We start from the raw sequence: 20,074 nt of genomic DNA, 5'->3' as shown, positions 1-20,074 counted from the left end.
AAGTCAGTGATGTTTAGGTAACACTGCCCCACAGCACATAACAACGGTAACTAACTGATAAATAAAACTAAAATTCCAAGTTAGTTCAAACTTATATAATATATAACTATCCAATGTCACTAACTAAATTCACAGTTGTAATACCTGGTTGCTCAATACTCTGGTCGTATCTGAAACATTTTTTGAAGTGAACTATCTGTATAATAAGTAGTGTTGAGTTTCAAATTTGATATTTTTATTTAAGGTAGTTTTTTCCTATTATTTTTAATGTAGGTACTTGTGAAACGTTCTATACCCTTCCAAGCTACCTATCCTTTGCCAACGCGCACAAAGCCGTATTACCGTCTCGCTTCACGGCAGTCCTATGAGACGCCATCTTGTCGAATCAGTTCCTGAATCGATGCGGACCTAAACGCATCTTCTAATTGAAATAAATCAAAATGTAATGTGAAATTAGCAAAAACTGTTACAAACGGAGTGAAAGTGGCACAGGTGTACTGACGCTGAAGTTTGGGAAAGGTTTTATAAAGTGCTGGCCAGCTGAAGAATCCTACAACGAGATCACCAGGTATGTGCGCAGGCATTTCTCCTAATCCTTAAATCTGGGCGTCAAACAAGTACTTTCTTATTTTAATTTCCTAACATACAGTCCACTTAAAATCCCTTCTGGTGTCTTGAGGGCTCCCATACATATTTCCCCGTGTATTTTTATTTCCGCATAAATATTGGTTTAAAGGCACTACCATAAATTTTTGGTCCATTCGTACCGGATTTTTAACCATTTGTCATAAATATCCCGCTAGCTATATGGTCATTGTGCTTTGTAACTGAAATATTCTGTCAAATTATCCTATTTTATCTCCCGCATCGGCAGTTATTTCATTTTGTTTCCGCTCCGCGTTGCGAAGTACGATAGATCGTAGGTTATTACCTATTTTATTTTATTTTTATGACAAACATACTTATACACGTGTTCCACTTTTCCTTTGTTCACGTTTCATAATTGTTAGCCATCTTGGAAATAGGCAAATACTTATTTCAAGTCATTCGTGATAGTTCGGTTTTGTTCGGCTACGTTCATTCATTCCGCTCGTTTCGCTCCTATACGATTGCACGGCACAGTATAACGCCACACCGCTCACTCAAATATTTCGGGTAGAAAAATATTCCGTTCGCTATATAACGGCGTTGACCGCAGCTAAGTATTCGTTAGGTATACCTATTTTCAACAGGAACTCATTTATTTAAATCGCATATATTTTATTCCATCCATATAAATACTATAAATACGTTTAGTCGAATTGCTAAACTAAATAGTACACTACACCTTCATACAAATAACTCGTAGGTACATTATTTATTTACGACGGTTTAATTTTAGTTTTATTGCAAAACTTATTCATACCTACTCAATAAAAATGACAAAGAATTCAAAAAATAGAAAAGGCAGCGAAGGCTTTTCTAGCGATGATTACAATACAAACAAAAATCAGCTAGCCCTCTATACAGTTCGGCGCGACGTTATATACAAGCGCGTAGAAAACATCTTGGAACTTGCTTACAAGGCGGAAACCGATCCTACACAATATAGGGCATTTCACACGAATGCATTAAATTTAGACAAGATGCGTGAAGACTACCAAGCCGTCTTAGAGTCATATAATTTATTGCAATTGCAACTGCACCCTGACTCTGAAATAGATTACGAGTCATGGACGACCTTTGAAGAAATGTTTTGTTATATTAAGCAAGTTCTGATAGATAACGAATCCAAGATTCCCTCTGAACCGGCAAATTCTCCGAAACCAAAATGCCGCCTGCCTAAATTGGAGTTAGTTTCTTTTGACGGAGATGTCAAAAACTGGCCTTTGTTTTACCAACAGTTTAAAAGTATTATTCACGAAAACGCATCGCTGACTGACAGCGAAAAGGTGTACTATTTGGTTGGCAAATTAATTGGCAACGCAGCAAATGTTTGCTCCGGCTTGCCCACGACCGCTGAAAATTATCCAATTATTTGGAACGCATTAATACAAAAATACGATGATCCACGTTCGTTAGCGTCAGCGTATTTTAATCAGCTGCTAACATTTAAACAATTAACCGCAACCAACGCCGCCAGCTTGGATTCATTCATAAATAAATTTAACTCGTCTGTCGAAGCCCTTAAGCAGTTGAATCTGAGTGACTTAACCGACTTCATGTTGTTACATTTAGCGCTGCAAAAGTTGGATTCCGATACAATTAAATTGTTCGAAATTACATACCGCAAAGAGAAGATTCCTTCTTATCAAAATTTAATTGAGTTTATCAAAGAACAAAACAAAGTTTTATCCCGTTCGCCAAATGCGACAATTAGTAAACCGGTTGATAATTCCGCTAAACAACGCTTGTTGCAAAAAACTAAATCGTTTGTAAACACAGATGCGGCCAACGGCACAAGCGCTAGCGATAAATGTTCACTGTGTAAAAATAAACAACATGAGCATTTATATTCATGTCAATCTTTTAATAAAATGACACCGCACGACAGGTTTAATTTTATAAAATCAAACGCTTATTGTAACAACTGCTTAAGTGTGAAACATAAGACGAATGCTTGCACTTCCAAGCGCCATTGTTCTCATTGTTCGTTGAGACATCATTCGATGTTACATTTCAATACGAAAGAGAAATCGCACTGCAACGTTAGTGCAGTGGTATCCGCACCCGCTTCTAATAATTGTTTTCCCGCGACAACAAAATAATGTTGTCACTCCCGCACCCGCTACCGCTTATGACTCGACCCCCGCCTGTTCAGGTGTACGGGCCGATAACCCCGCTCAAGCTAATGTAGACTCTGCGATTGCCGCAGTTAAGGTCGAAAATAGCTTGCCGCCTCCTCATGAGGTAAATTCCGCATCCATCCGCACTATGGCATGTAAGGACAATAGTGGTCCATGCCTAACCACCGCTTTACTCGCAACCGCTAAAATTAAGGTTATTGATTCCTTAAACCGCACGCATATCCTTCGCGCGTTAATTGATCCGGGATCTATGTCGGACTATATTACTGTCGCTTGTTGCAAACGTCTTTCGCTTGCTATGAATAAACCGCTACATATTACTGAAGCCTCTGGCTTGGGAGAAATAACTCTCAAGACAAAGGGCAATACCGCGCTCACCTTTTCATCTTTATTAGATGATTCTTATAAATATTCGATCCGCCCGCTGATAGTAGATCGCATAACTTCACAGTTACCCGACTCGCGTGTAAATAAGGAGGTTGTGGATTTTGCTCGTGACTTAACGCTCGCCGATGATGGTTTTTCGGAACCTGGACCTATAGATATACTCTTGGGGGTTAATGTTTATTGCAAAATATTGCTCTCTAAGAAAATCGAGAGTTCGGATCCTACCATACCTACCGCTTTAGAAACGACCTTAGGGTACGTCATAATGGGTGACGCCGCTATAGTTAACCCGCCTACCGCTTCTCGCACTCTTTGCGCGTTTACTAGCGATCCTCTTCATAGGCTCGTTGAGAACTTTTGGGCAGTAGAAGAAATACCTTCGCGTATTTTTTTAAGTCCAGAAGATCAAAAATGTGAGAATATTTACGCTTCAACCACTGTCCGTAATACTGACGGCAGTTATACCGTGGACCTTCCGTTTAAAGACGATCCTCAAACATTGGGCGATTCCTTTAACACCGCAAAAAGGCGTTTTTTACTTTTGGAAAAGAAATTCGCTAAAAATCCTGAACTTAAATATGGATACGACGAAGTTATTCGCGACTATCTTGATAAAGGTATACTCACCCGCGCGTCAACTGATGACGAATCTAACACTCCTGGATTTTATCTACCGCACCACCCTGTATTACGTAGCGATAAAATAAGTACAAAAGTGAGACCGGTCCTGGACGGAAGTTCAAAGACAGATACAGGTTTATCTTTAAATGATATTTTGTATTCTGGATGTAACCTACAGGCGAATATTTTTCACATTTTATTAAATGTGCGAATTTATAAAACAGCATTTTTCGCTGATGTAAAACAAATGTACTTATGCATTTATGTGAACTCTTCGCACCGCAAATATCAACGGATTTTATATCGGTTTTTTGATACCGACCCGCTCGAAGTGTTAACGTTCACGCGTGTGACGTTTGGACTTCGACCTTCAGCTTTTTTGGCAATTCGGACTTTACGTCAGTTAGCTGCCGATGAGCGGCACAAATGGCCGAAGGCAGCCTCTGTGCTCGAAAGAGATGTCTATATGGACGACCTCGCTTCTTCTGCTTCTTCACCCGAGGAAGCCGTTAAGATAGCAGATGAGTTGATCGCCCTTTTCAAGGCAGGTGGATTCGATTTACTTAAGTGGTCGTCGAATTCACGCGAATTGCTCGAACATATACCTGAGTCGCACCGACAATCTAAATCTATTTCCTTCGATGACGGAAGTACTTTTAAGGTTTTAGGTTTGAAATGGTTACCTGCACGAGACAGCTTTGTTTTTGACATTTCGAGTCCTCCGTCCGTTTGTACCAAGCGCGCCATTCTTTCGGCTACCGCACGCCTGTACGATGTCTTAGGACTCGTCGGCCCAGTTATTTTGTATGCCAAATTGATTATTAAGCAGCTTTGGCTTCTTTCTATCGATTGGGACGAAGAGCTCCCCTCGCACATTGTTAAGCAGTGGCAACAATATTTAGCCGAGCTACCGCAAATATCTCAGCTTAATTTTCCTCGTCATTTAGGCATTGAAATGAGGTCTCAAGTTTCGTTGGTTGGTTTTTCCGACGCCAGCGAATCCGCATACGGCTGTGTTATATATTCACACGTCGTGAATAGCGACGAGCCGCCCGTGGTTACGTTGCTTTGCTCAAAGTCTAGAGTCGCTTCCGCTAAACCCAAAGTCACTCTTGCTCGTTTGGAACTTTGCGGAATATTACTTCTTTCTAAACTTCTTAAGGAAGTTTACGAGACTATGTCGAATAGGCATAAAATAAATAATATTTATGCATTTTCAGACTCAGAGGTCGCCTTATGTTAGTCGGTCGCCTCTCCACATAGATTTGACACTTACGTCGCTAATCGCATTTCGCAAATTCAAACAAATATTTCACCTGACAACTTATATCACGTTGCAGGTTCGCAAAACCCTGGTGACTGCGTGTCACGTGGTCTTACTCCTTCGCAATTGCTCCAGCATGAGCTTTGGTTTAAAGGTCCCGCTTGGTTATCACAACCCGTAGAGTGTTGGCCTATGCAAAGGTTCGTTCCAAATCGGTCGCACCTGCCCGAAGAGAAAACTTTGTCCCACGTGACCACGGAGGTCACTAAAATTGATCACCCTCTTTTGACGCTCGCCCTTCGCTGTTCTACTTGGAACAAACTTCTTCGAATTTCTGTTTATGTGCTTCGGTTTCTAAAGAAGTTACCGCGAAATGATGTAATTACCGCTAATGACCTAAATACCGCTGAACTTGAAATTATAAGAGCGGTACAAGATGCACACTTCTCAGCTGACATGAAATCCATTTCAAAAGGACGCAAATGCTCGTTAAAGTTACAGAAACTGTTTCCTTTCCTTTCCGATGGAATTTTACGCGTTGGAGGTCGCTTATCGAACTCATCGCTCGATTACGCATCTAAGCACCCTATAATTTTACCTAAAAAAGGTCATATCGTAGATTTAATAATTGATTTTTATCACCGCAATAACCTGCACGCAGGGCCTCAACATTTAGTTGCAATATTAAAAACTAAATTTTGGATTATATCCGCGCGTCGCGTTGTTCGGCAACGCACACAAAAATGCAACCGCTGTTTTAGGTTAAATCCTAGACCTACTTTTCCTCTTATGTCAGACTTGCCGAAATGTCGCTTAGAGCAATGTAAGGCCTTTATGCATACGGGTATAGACTTTGCTGGACCTCTGTATGTTACTCCTTACAGAAAACGTGGCGTACGCAGCGTTAAGGCTTATATATGCCTTTTTATTTGCCTCGTTACGAAAGCCGTTCACATAGAACTGGCCTCAAATCTAACCTCTGCATGTTTCATAGACGCTTTCAAGCGCTTTTTATCGCGACGAGGTCCCTGTAGCTTTGTTTACTCGGATAACGGGACAAATTTTGTATCCGCAAAAGCTTATTTTAAAGAGCTTCACGATCTTTTACAATCGGACGATTACTATAAAACTTTCAGCGACGAGCTCGCGAAACATCGCATTACTTGGAAAATGAATCCTCCTACCGCTAGCCATTTCGGAGGTATATGGGAAGCTAACATAAAAAGCACCAAGACCTTACTGTTCAGAGTAATAGGAAAGCAGATCCTAACCTTTCAGGAGATGGAAACAGTCCTTACTCAGGTAGAAGCTTTACTTAACAGCCGTCCTTTGTATGCTTTAAGCTCTGATCCTTCCGAACCGCTCGCGCTTACTCCTTCTCATTTTTTGACCACGTCTCCGTTGGAATTTTTACCCGCGGCTGATTTATCTGATGAACGCCCCGATTTGCTGTCACGGTTTTCATTAATGGACTCACTAGTGCAGTCGTATTGGAAGCGATTCAAAACGGAGTATTTACATAATTTGCAACAACGTGAAAAGTGGAATACTCCTTCAAATCCAATTAAAATTGGTACCGTAGTAATATTAAGCGTTGATAACGCTCCGCCTTTACAATGGCCAATAGGAATTATAACCAACGTCTATCCTAATAGCCAAGACGGAGTCATACGCGTGGCGGAAGTAAAGACGAAGACTGGAACGTATAAACGTCCAGTCATACGGTTATGTCCGTTACCGACTCAATAGGAGTCTTATTTTAGTTAAGAATCTTAGGTTTAGCTCGCGTCTAATATAGACCAATTAAATATAATACTTTTTCTACTCCAGCACTTAAATGTGTCAATTAAATGACTGACAGTGATATCTAAAGCAATGTCATTTGAATGCTTTGTCTATAGGCTCATAAGATGACTGCTAGCAGTCATCTTATGAGTATAATACAACTGCTTTATTTTTTTTAAAGATACAAGTTCCGATCATCTTGATTGAAAGAGGTATGTTTTCATTTACAATAATAACTCTTTATTTTTTTTAAATAATAACTTTTTTTTTTAAATAATAACTCAATTTTTTTTAAATAATAACTCTTTTTTTTTATAATAACTTTTTTTTTAATAATAACTTTTTTTTTATAATATTTTTTTTTTTTTTTTTTTTTTTTTTTTTTTTTTGCTGCAGCTGTCATAGAAAAAGTAATGTATGCAACAGCTCATAATTGGTTCTTAAAATTCTCGGGTCTTTTTTTACAAAACTCGACTACGTCTCGTTTTGTAACTTCGACCCTTGAATTTTAAGAACCCTTATTATATCACTGTTGCATAAACTACTATAAGTTAGCTTAGCTTATATGTACGTTGTACTTCTTAGTTTATTGGCACGATTGTTGTGCATTATTATTTTTTAACCTTTTTTTTTTTTTTTTTGGTTGAGGTGTTAGGTTAATTTATTGTTTTGTACTTTTACTACGAACTTAGCAAGTAACTTGGCACAATGACCATATGCCGCGATTATATTTTTTATAGTTTGAGCACTTTGGCTCTTTACATCCTTTTCTTTGAAGGGTTCCTTCAAGGCCGGGGGGATGTTGAGTTTCAAATTTGATATTTTTATTTAAGGTAGTTTTTTCCTATTATTTTAAATGTAGGTACTTGTGAAACGTTCTATACCCTTCCAAGCTACCTATCCTTTGCCAACGCGCACAAAGCCGTATTACCGTCTCGCTTCACGGCAGTCCTATGAGACGCCATCTTGTCGAATCAGTTCCTGAATCGATGCGGACCTAAACGCATCTTCTAATTGAAATAAATCAAAATGTAATGTGAAATTAGCAAAAACTGTTACAAACGGAGTGAAAGTGGCACAGGTGTACTGACGCTGAGGTTTGGGAAAGGTTTTATAAAGTGCTGGCCAGCTGAAGAATCCTACAACGAGATCACCAGGTATGTGCGCAGGCATTTCTCCTAATCCTTAAATCTGGGCGTCAAACAAGTACTTTCTTATTTTAATTTCCTAACATACAGTCCACTTAAAATCCCTTCTGGTGTCTTGAGGGCTCCCATACATATTTCCCCGTGTATTTTTATTTCCGCATAAATATTGGTTTAAAGGCACTACCAAGTAGGTATTTACTTTATTTTAGGTTTTCTTCTATCGTATTTCTAGCTAGTACGCGCGATGTTTAAACTAGCTATTTGTTTTTGTTACTGTAAGTTGTTTGATTATTTCAGACGATATTTATTGAACGCATTTACCGTGCGCGACTTAACTTGAAGGAGACTTGTCTATATATTTTTTATTTTTTAGTAAAATGGAATTCTCTTTCATTTCAAGCATCGATCTCATAAAATTACATCTATGTTGCTAGCTTGAAGCTATCTCTTGATTGAAAAAGGTCGGTGATCAACCCTTTGAATTTGATTACCATTTGAAAAGCCTTAAATATTTTCTTCTTTTGTGTAGGTAGGTACACCTCGCAGGAGATGGCGGCACGACCTTTACGTCTTTCCAAAAGATTGACCTAATTTTGCCTGAGACAGAGATGCGTGGCTGAAAGAGAGGGAGGTTTTTATCCAGCAGTGGGACACAACACAACAGGCTTTCAAAATAGAAAAAATCTTTAACCTAACCTTGCAACAAATAAGAAAAACATAATATGTTACACTTTCGCGTTAGGAAATAAGAAGCCTTGTTATTTCCACTCCAAATCTCAACCCAGTGGTCCACTTTGTTGGCACGGGACACAAAATATTTCATAGTAAAATTTGCGCTCTGCCAGTTTTATTATTAAATCATTGCGCAGTCTAGACGCGACACAGCTTTCAGGGTAAAGACTAACTTTAGAGTTTTGCTAAATTTATGCTGGAAAAAGGCTCTTGTTTACGGTCACTGAATGAGAAATAAGTGAACAATGCGATCGTGAACAATGGTGAACTTTTGTAACTTATAAATGCTTGTCCATTTAAACAACATTAGCAATCTACATTGGCTTTCACTATTTTTTTAAAGAAGCCTACGGTTACAAAATGTCAAAGAAGCATTATTAGAGCTTAAACTATTAAACAATTCAAAGAAAAAAAATCCAAACATACGTCAAAACCGTAAATCGAGTCTATGAATTGGCAGCACTACAATTTGACTTAAACTTCATTTCATTTCTGGCTCTTTGTGACGTGACGGTGACGTGGTTGAAGCTTGTAGCTTTAAAGTAGGTAATTCAAAGGCATGTAATTTGCATACCTAAGCGCCGCTTGCACCCACTAACCCGGTGCTAAGCGGTTACCACAGGTGCCACGGAGCTATGTCCATGTCCATAGATTACAATAGTCTATCTATTCACAACTTTGGGAACAAATCAAATTATTTTATTAAATATTTTGATTTGTGTCACCACTGGAGGGCTTCGTCACTTTTTAGGGTTCCGTACCCAAAGGGTAAAAACGGGACCCTATTACTAAGACTCCGCTGTCTGTCCGTCCGTCCGTCCGTCCGTCTGTCACCAGGCTGTATCTCACGAACCGTGATAGCTAGACAGTTGAAATTTTCACAGATGATGTATTTCTGTTGCCGCTATAACAACAAATACTAAACAACAAACGCTATAACAACAGAATAAAATAAAGATTTAAGTGGGGCTCCCATACAACAAACGTGATTTTTGACCGAAGTTAAGCAACGTCGGGCAGGGTCAGTACTTGGATGGGTGACCGTTTTTTTGCTTGTTTTGCTCTATTTTTTGTTGATGGTGCGGAACTCTCCGTGCGCGAGTCCGACTCGCACTTGGCCGGTTTTCTTTAATATATGACATTTATTTCAGTTTATAGTCTATCTATTCATGCTTGTATATGAGGACCGTGCTTGAAGTTCTAGAGTTCTAGAGGTACAAACGCTTTTGTAGTGTTTATAGGGTAACAGATGGTCTCCCGTGCGTAACAACTATTGAAAAACCTATTCGAATTTGGAATTTGTGTCGTAAAGATACGGTTGAAAGTTGAATGAGCATTCCAATGGTTGTTATGGCTTTTTGTGTAATGAGGGACCGTTTACGAATGTGTAGTTGCTCGTGAAGTGAGTACGGTAAACAGGTCTAACCGATTTCCGCCGAAACCGCGCACCAATGAAAGGGTCGGCCTAATAAAATATTCCCGGTTTTGATTAATTACGCAAGTTTGCTCGTCGACAGGCCTTTTGTAATTATTTAGACATGCTCTCAGTGTAGGCTGTGGAGCTGCGTCACCGAGGCTGCAATTTGATGACGCGCGGATTATGTGTAGCCCTTGTTTTGGTATGACAAGGCTGTTTAGGAATATTATTTTTTCAACTTGAATCACTACACCTTTTAAAATAAAGTCCCCCACCGCGTCTATCTTTTTGTGTGTTTGTTCGCGATAAACTCAAAAACATCTGAACGGATTTTCATTCAGTTTTCACCTATCAATAGAGCGATTCTTGAGAAGGTTTAGGTGTATAATTTGTTAAGGTGTAACCCGTGCGAAGCCGGGATAGGTCGCTAATAATGCAGTATTGTATTTTGTGTAAGTGTATTACGTTAATTGTTTAATTATATACCTATTGAAAGATATTTTTCCTTACAAATATCATATATTTGTCTTATATATGTTAGTGGAAAACAAGTACGCATGATGCCTGATGGAAAGTGGTCACCACAGCCTTTGGATGCACGCAAAAACAGTTAAGTGCGTTTTTACTCGTAATAGTTTTTATGGCTGTCACTATGAACTTTTTAAACACTTAATTAGCCATGTTAAAATACCTAATAATGCTCTCTCATTATAAAAGCAAAACACAAAAGACTAAAACAATAACGCGTAAAAACTTCCCCATTTTTGCCATTTTAACAACTTTGGGCTACATTTTTATTAAATAACCGTACTTTTAGGTGGAAAAAACCGAAGGCTCCCCAAGGGAGAGATTCACACGGAATAAAAAGGACCGATAAACAGATAGGAGCCGCTATTATGAGGGTCAGGGTCTGTGTCTTTAACGTACTGACGGGCTTGTTTCGATGCTTATGTGACGTTGTTTCCGACTGAGTTTGATAATGAGACTAGACAAGGTTACAATCCTGCCGGCCTAGCCAAGGTGACGATCGCTGTCGCTTCGCCGTCGAATCGCTTTGTCTCTCTATCTCTCTATCACTCTTCCATATTAGTGTGACAGTGACAGTTGCGTTTCGTTCGCTACGTTGCGTTAGCGATTGGCATGTTGGCAACGGGGCCAGATGCTACAGAATTGCAACGTAGCATTGCTTCTGAAAGAAAATTACACTGGAAAATGTTAACTGGAAGAGATCTCTGAAAGGGATAAGTTCGCCTTTGTACAAATGATGTGTGTTTTTTTTCATGTTTTATGTTTCTTTTTGTATAGTCACGCTCCGTGATTGTTACGTCATTTAGGGTGCTAGCTAAATTGGACATTCTATAGCGTAAGTATAACCAATTTAGCTAGGACCCTAAATGGCGTAACATTCCCGTGTGGTGACTGTACAATACTACTGTGTGTTTTACTACTACTACTACTACAAAGTCCGCAGTACAGTCATCTTTCAATTTGATAAAGGGAACTTCAGCAGAACCATATTTAATCTCATCATTTGTAAAATGCAGAAATTCAGATTCGGTGCACAATTGATCAATGTTGTATTGCACCATTAGTAAGTTGAATAGGTAATCGTTTCGCATACTGAAAATCAAACTTTACGTCAATAGCACAAGGATGTTAATACTTTGCTCAAATTGCAGTCGCTTCGCTTTAATAATGCCCCAATCGTGACATCGCTGAAACTCATATTTTATTCATAGTAGGTAAAGGAGCGACAATGATTAAGCCATATTCAGTAAGAAACAATTTTCGTCGGTACAGTAGAAACCTTAATACGATCACGTTTAATACGATTTCCCGCGTAAACGCCATGTTAGGGCTCCTACGGGATCCTGTAAATTCTTTCCTTTTTTACTAGTTCATCTCTTTTTAGGGTTCATGCCACAGGGCACTCTCTAAGTGTAAGGCCTGAGTGGACGCTCGAGTTGTGCGTGCAGCGGGGCGGGGCGTGCGGCGTGCATGTTAAACAAATGCAAGCGTATAGGAGCGGCCTTAGTGCACGCTGCTCACATCACGCGTGAGCCCACAGCCACGCTGCACGCCCCGCCGAACGCTCCGCTTCGAGCGTCCACTCAGGCCTTACACTAATAGACGTTTTTCTCATAGACGCCACCCGATATCGGATTGGCACTTCCGTTTAACCCCCTGCCAGCTGTCGGACCGATACTTGTTAGTGTGCGTCTATGAGCTTGACCGCTGAAGCCTGAACCAGGCATCGGATATCAAACCAAACCATGTGAAAACACTCTCAGGGTCCACCCTGTATTATACAGCGTGTATGTGAGCAACTTCGACCCCATTGAGTATTTGGACAAGCAGGAAGTTTTAAAAATAACGCGTATTTTTTTCCGTTTCGAATTGCAAATTATTTTACCCTAAAGCGACTCTGCCTCGCTTTATATTCCCGTAAAATTGGCACAATACACAATTTATTCACCAAATAACCCATTTGAGCGCCAATACAAAAAACAATAAAGATAATCCCATTAATTAACATAAATTCTCAACTGTCACTTTGCTTCAATCGAAATTCGTCCTTAAAACGTTACGTTGAAAGTCCAATTTCCCAGTCGGTGATTCTTTGGAATTATTTGTATTGCAAAACGCCGGCTAATAGTCCTGGTCCTGACTTAATTCCTAAAGCAGACGAGTCGGCCTTTCGAGCAATCCAGTGTATCACATATATCAGCGACTAAGTTGCGCAAAAATAACTGAACATGCACCAAACTGCCTCGCCAAAAAGGTATCTTGGGATATTTGTCAGCTATTTGGCCACTTCTTTTTATACGATATATCAATTCGTATCTACAATGACCTTGACACTCGGAACAAATGAATATGGGTTTCTTTTATAAGAGAACCGTAGCCAATATTGCAACACTACTAACACTTACAAGGCCTAGTTCTCACTTAGGGTTGAATAGTAAGGCTAGGACGCTTTCGTTAAAACGCGCAAATTTTTGGAAGCTAGACAAAGCCAACTCTGCTTTTGAATGAAACCTTTGAAATCACTAAAATGAAAAGGAAGAATCAAAATAGTCTGTAACGAAATATTAAGCCGTGGGATATGACGGGTTAAGGCAAATTATGAGCATTAATTCCATACTTATTATTGTTAGAAAATTTACTTGCATTGCTATAAACTCGTAACCCGGCGTTCTTGTACAAGTACAAATTTAATTCTAGTTTTGAGCTTAAAGAAATAAAAGAAAGTCTCAAATTCGAAAAGCGCATAAATTGGCTTGGGTCCCTTACGAGGCTAAGCCAACGACTCGCCTCCAGTAGGCGAATGTAACATCGGAAGGGATGTCGTATAAAGGGTTTATAGGGCAGATAGGATGGTAATGTTGGACTCTATTGATTGGGCGCCAGTGCAGCCGGCCGGAAAGTAGAACTTTGTTAGGCTTTGTCGAGCTATCAAGTGGAATCTGTTTTATCGGTGTGTTTTACTTTGAATGTACTCGTATTTACTTGTTACTTACCTATTTGAATGTATTGTGTTTGAACACATATAACGTACGTACGTAACGGTGTAAGGTACGTACGTGTAACGTATATACGGTATTTTTTTGGCATGTACCTATTTGAATGTATTGTGTTCATCTATATATGGTTCAGTGTTTTTTTGAACTCCGTTAACTTTAAGAGTGCATTCTCAAAGATTAGAAATGATTTCTGAAAAAATTAAGGCAGTATTATTTAATTATTGTCGGCTAAAATCGCAAATCTCTTATTTTCCCTCAAAGGAGTTAAGAGCTTTGCAACTTTAGGTATTACTGCCTAAAGTTGCAAATTCTTATGTCGATGAAATGGAGTTACGACTTGCGATTTTAGCCAGCGAAATAATTTTCGACAAAATGCTTAACTGTTTATTTAGCGAACCTAGCAGTTTTTAGACAAATTACAGGCTATAACTAGGTACGTAGATAATCGTTTTATTTTTCGTTATCTTAATAATGAGAATATATATTATTTAAGTTACAAAGAGACAAAAGAACATATGTACAAACAAAGAGCAATTTAGGTAAGTAACAAATGAAAAATAGCCCAGAGTTCTTGATGCCCTCAGCGCCCTTTGTGATCCTAACTACTCTGAAAGCCCGCTGTCCTAATTATAGTACAAATGTTAAGTCGAATAAGTACTGTTTTACTCGCTGCTCTCCGTAAGCCGGCTTATTTTCTTTTTTAGTTTATTTTATCCTAGTGAGTGTACAAGGGAATTTTTATTTTCATGTACATTTTAAACTAAACATGCAAGTTTTAAATACATTTTCAGAAACGTACAATTTAATGGCGTGTGACGTGACAGGCGCTATAATCGCCTGTGAAATGTAAATTGCCGTTGAGATTCGTTTTTATTCATCCGTTAGTTTGCATTGACATAGATATCTAGGGACTGGCTTTACGGGCAATAATAATGAGGCATGACAGGGGCCAGTACAGCGGTGTGAAATCGCTACAACGCGATTGGTTGATGAGTTAGCATCACGCGCGCGATTGGTTGAAGAGTTCGCATTACGCGCGCTATTGGTCGCAACTAGTCGCGTTAGACTGCACGATTGGCTGGAATTTGTGGGTAGCACCGCTGAACTAGTACGTTGTTTAGTGCCCCATTAGCCCGTCCTTAGATATTATACGTCAATGTTAGTTTGTTATTTGTGTGTTGTTATGCGGCTCTGACACTATCACAAATAATCGAACACCGAATGACACCAACTTTAACTTCAGTCAAAATTCCTAGGTACATTCAAAGAATTTAAGTTCCCAACCATATTGTACTTCATCACAGTGACAATAGTATGAGGTTTCTAGCGACTTTCATATTGATTGTCACTGTGGCAAGGTACGAAATGTGTCGGAAATTAAATTATTTGACTGTAGATACTTAGAAATAAGCCCACCTAATTTTCTATTTACAGAATTTTTATTACTACGAAAACTTCATCGGATTTTGGGTTATCTATTTAGTCACAACTAGAAATTATTATCGTCACGTCCCTCAGCCATGACGTTACGACAAGGAAGAGAGAGAAATTAATATCCAATGTTCTCACAAATACATTCTTAGTTTTTCTATCTGTGTATGATGACCAAGTTTCTTGATTCGATTTGTTTTTAAATCTAATGAAACTAAACAACTGGTAAATGCTTAAATCCAATGTTCTTTCTTAAGCACACTAAAACCCATCACAATTTGTCAAAAAGTACACTCAGCTTAGTAGTAATCGAAATAAATAAAAAATGAGGAAGACTCCATAGCGGCGGCCATTCGGTAAATTGAGTCGGTGGAGGAAAGCAGATGGATAAAGCTTGTCCTGCTTAAATTAAATACGTGTCCCGGGACCTGATTTGTATTGCATGTGTACGGAAAAACGACCCGTATAATACGTGTATACCTACATCATGCATGTTATAAATTGGGCGTAAAAACACAAAGTCATTTTCACAGAACATGTACGAAAAACGTGAGCGTGACGATTTATGTTACACATTTAATTTTATATCAAGCAAATTTTTGTACCTTCCTATAGGTACGAGTATAAAGGGTACACGGAAAGAACATGTCTAGTAATTTTTTTTTCAAAACTAAGATTTTAATCTCAAAATGTAGCGCTCTCAATGAACTATTTGTTGTAGCTTCTGTTACCTCTGTAATAATAAACATGTAACTCCTTTTATCTACACACATGTCATTATTGCTCTATAATGCGTTCAGAAACCGTAAGAAATGACCAGCTTTATTACTACCAATTTTACTAAGAGAACTTTCTTATCAGTGGTAGTAGGAAAATTTGTACTGTAATGTTATAAGTACTTATAACGTTACAAATTTTTTGTATCGTTATGAGTTTAAATTTGGAACAGCAGTCAAAACTCAAGTGGGTCTCTATTCTAGTATCCATAGATATTAAAACAGTTATCGATACGAAACGTCAATTTAGTATGTTTTTTAATATAAACCGCACGATATTTGATCTCGAGTGACATGAGAATAGGGACTTCATTCTTTTGTCTAGGCTTAGAGGATATAATCAAACGGAGACGCCTTGTCTGTAATTTTCTGTATTTTTTTGGCCGCCTATTTTCGACAGAGGGGAAAGCTTGTTAATGGCTACTCCGTTTAGTTGTATCCTCCAAGTGTCTAGGAATTAAAAAAAAACTATGGATGCGTGACATGTGTGAAAAAAGTTTTCATTCACCGCCATTTGACGTACAGTTTATCTTTTAATTAGTTTTAAGTATGTGTTTAGATAAAGTAGTGTATGTAACTGTACATAATTAGACAATAGGCATTAAAACACTCGTGTGATCCTATTAAGAAACTCACTAACGTTCGTTTCTTAAACCCACACTCGTATTTTAATGCCTCTCATTATGTAGCAGTCACATAAACTACTATTTTTCACACATTAAAAACACCCACACACGAAAATTTTATGGTTAATGTACATCAATCCTTTCAAACCGCGATAACTCAAAATGTTGTCAGAGTGACTAGACATGTTCTTTCCGTGTACCCTTCATATGTGAAATATAATTATGTAGGTACAGTCAAATAATTTAATTTCAGTACTTACCATTTCGTACTTTGTCACAGTGACAATCAATATGAAAGTCGCAAAGGACCTCATACTATTGTCACTGTACTGAAATTAAATTCCTTGGCCGTTCTAATACTAAAAAGAACCGGTACATATGTAGTACAGTTGGCACCTATTAAGTACCTGTACAGGAGCAGTGGCCAAGATCACAATTGCTTATCAACAACACAATACAATATAAAATACAATACATCATTTATTGTCAGAAAGTGAGTTAAACAAACAAACTCCAATCGAAAAGTAAATATGTGTCGGGGCGACAGATGCGTCGTAAAGTTTCCTTGCGTTATTTAAGTTTCAGGTGCATAAATAATTACCATTCATAATAAAAAAAAAACTGAAATGATATACAATTTAAATGTCCAAGTTTTATACTCTTCTTACAAGTGCACACGGGCCATTTTATTTGAAGTTGTCCCCTACACTTTTTTTTTCGGGACTTTTTATGTTATTTCTACTCAAAATCACGAGCTCTTTTGATCCTAATGAAAAAAAGTGTCCCAAAATTTCCATCCATTTTTCGATTTTTCCATTCCGAGACCGCCATACAAAGTCTATGAATAATGGTAACGGAATGGAAATAAAAACCTTGGGACACTTTTTTCTCCTTATAGGATAGAAAGTGCTCGTGATTTTGAGTAGAAATAACATAGAAATTCCCAAATATAAAAAAAAATTAGGGGACAACTTTAAATAAAATGGCCTACACAGAACGCATGTTTTTCGGAATTCCAGACTGACAACATTTAAACATAAAATGACACAATAATGTCTTTATAACGGTGCACGTATTACTTGATTATAGATTAAAAAAAAACATAAATCTAAACTAAGATGAAAGAGAAAAAAAAAACATAATATGTAAATCCTGCACGGCTTAAATTAGCTAAAATTAAATACATGTTCCAAGCTCTGATTTATGATTATGAAGCTTATTTATGTACGAGTACAGAAAAGCAAACAAAAAGGGAGTAGTATTAAATCACCTCTGTAGGCTTATTATAAAATGAAATGATGGAAGTTAAGAAACTCATCGTTTTATCATTATGGTTTCACATCTCTAAAAAATATTTTAATTTCCGTTCTTGAGTGTTACCTCTTATAAAAGTAACAATATTTGGGAGACCGAGCTTTGCTCGGAAAACATATAAGAACTTTAAAATGCGCGTTTTCCCAGAGATCAGACCTATCTAGATCTATTTTCGCTCCCGAAAACCCCAATAGCAAATTTCATCGAAATCGTTAGAGTCGTTTCCGAGATCCTCTAAATATATATAAAAGAATTGCTCGTTTAAAGGTTTAAGATACGAGTAAACAATGTTACATTAGTAAAAATAATATTTATTTCTTAATTTAAAGAATTAGTTAATATGGTTTTGCTATTGTGAAAAATATGAGGTTTGTTGATTTGTGAAAAACTTGCCAATTGATTATTAATGTGATTTTTAGTATTAAGTATATATTTTTATAATAATGTACGTATGTTAGTTTTAAGGTAGGTATTTATGTATGGGTCACTAGTGTATGGGCCTGAAATAAAGATTTCATTCATTCATTCATTCATTGATTCATTCATTATTCCTCAATATCTCCAGCATATAACACAGCTAATTTTAAGTTTGTTTATAAATTTGTTTGTTAACTGTACGAACGAGTATGGCGTAAGTAAGTGGACTCACTTCAACCCATTGGATTTTCTCGCCGCACCAGTTTTACGTCGTCGTAATTCTCAAATATACTGAAACGTAGCAGAACGTAGTATTTCGACTTGCAACAAAGTTTATAAAAAAAGAAAAATATCTTTATTCGTTACTTGTTTGCCTGTGGTTTCTTGATACGTATTTTCTTAAGACTAATTATTAGTATTATTACCTCTACAATTTCATCTAGGCAAGTACGTAGAAATATAGGTATTAGCCTAGTAAGCATGAATGAAGAATAAGGTTAACGATATCACATAAATCTACACAACCAGAATACAATAAATTAACCGATATGTTTGCGTAAATTTTAATGTTTTCAATTTTAATAAGTTTCAAAGTAAAAACATTTTCCCGCCAACATTTTCGACACTAAAAATAAACATTTCAAACACGTCAATTTCGAGTAACAACAGCCAGCCGTAAAAAAAAAATAACTCACCATAGAACATGGAACAATTCCTAGTACACTATATCCAACATATTCACAGTTTCAACATTCCATCACAGCACTGCACACGTGGAGTCGAACGGGGAGCGACACGAACGCGCGCCGCGGCGGCCGGACAGCTTATGAAGCTGGTACGAGCCACAAGCCCCGCTCCCCTCGCGACGTAAAAATATTTATGTCGCGTTCGACAGTAATTAGGTAAATAGATAAATGTATTTTTGTGAAGTTACCTGTTGAAAATGTTACATGTTAGCTTAAAAGTTAAAATGAAGGGAACTTAAATTGTGCCATCAAAAGCTAGAACGTCAAAAAATATTGAAAGAAATGGTAAGGTGTTGTGTTCAAATTTGAGGAGATACAACCCCGAATTTTAGTTGTTTGCAAGAGTTATCTGCTAAAAATTCTACAGTCAACATAGGTTTTAGTAACTCAAAATTGGAGTTAAATAGTCCGAAATAAAACATAAAAAAATCTAATAGGGCGTTTTTTTTTAAATGGTCCCCTACACTTTTTTTTCAAATTTGGGATTGTTTATGTTATTTCTACTCAGAATCACGAGCTCTTTCTATCCTAATAGGAGAAAAAAAGTGTCTCAAAATTTCCATACATTTTTCGATCTTTCCATTCCGCGACCGCCATACGAAGTCCATGAAAAATGGTGACGGAATGGAAATAAAAACCTTAGAACACTTTTGTTCTCCTATTAGGATAGAAAGAGCTCGTGATTCCGACTACAAATAACATAAAAAATCCCAAATTTGAAAAAAAAGTGTAGGGGACAACTTAAAAAAAAATGCCCAATAATATTAAAAACTTACTGCAATTTATTTTTTCTTTATGAATATTATCTATTAGGTATATCGCATTCAACAGTTATTCAAGAAACATACAATATACTACCTAGGCCCTAGACTTATACTAAGTTGACGCTGCCGAATTGTACCTATAATATATTTTAATTTGTGATATGTGACTTTAAAATATAATAAATTTAATTGATAACTGGTTACAAAGTTTAATAAACGATCTCTAATAAAATTACAAGTTTAAGCTTTCATTACGTTTTAAGTTGAAAATAGAATGTTAATCAGTTATAAGACAGAGGTGAATAATACATACAATATCCGTTTAATGATTTTAAA

General features: G+C 37.5%; 1 protein-coding gene across 2 annotated transcripts in view; it reads right to left on the bottom strand.

Moving 5' to 3' along the window:
* Nucleotides 1-19,066, bottom strand: part of LOC134654437 (leucine-rich repeat-containing protein 24-like) — a 102,753-nt gene extending 83,687 nt beyond the window's left edge. The window contains exon 1 of one of the 2 annotated variants that reach the window (XM_063509878.1): nucleotides 18,924-19,066. The gene's annotated coding sequence lies outside the window, so the exon portion shown is untranslated. The remainder of the gene's footprint in view (nucleotides 1-18,923) is intronic. The other variant, XM_063509879.1, reaches the window with a different exon arrangement.
* Nucleotides 19,067-20,074: the final 1,008 nt, after the last annotated feature.

Source organism: Cydia amplana, chromosome 15 (genome assembly GCF_948474715.1).
Source record: "Cydia amplana chromosome 15, ilCydAmpl1.1, whole genome shotgun sequence".
Classification (NCBI taxonomy): Eukaryota; Metazoa; Arthropoda; class Insecta; order Lepidoptera; family Tortricidae; genus Cydia; species Cydia amplana.
The sequence above is the reverse complement of the archived record's forward strand: the minus strand, read 5'-3'. Positions and strand labels throughout refer to the sequence as shown.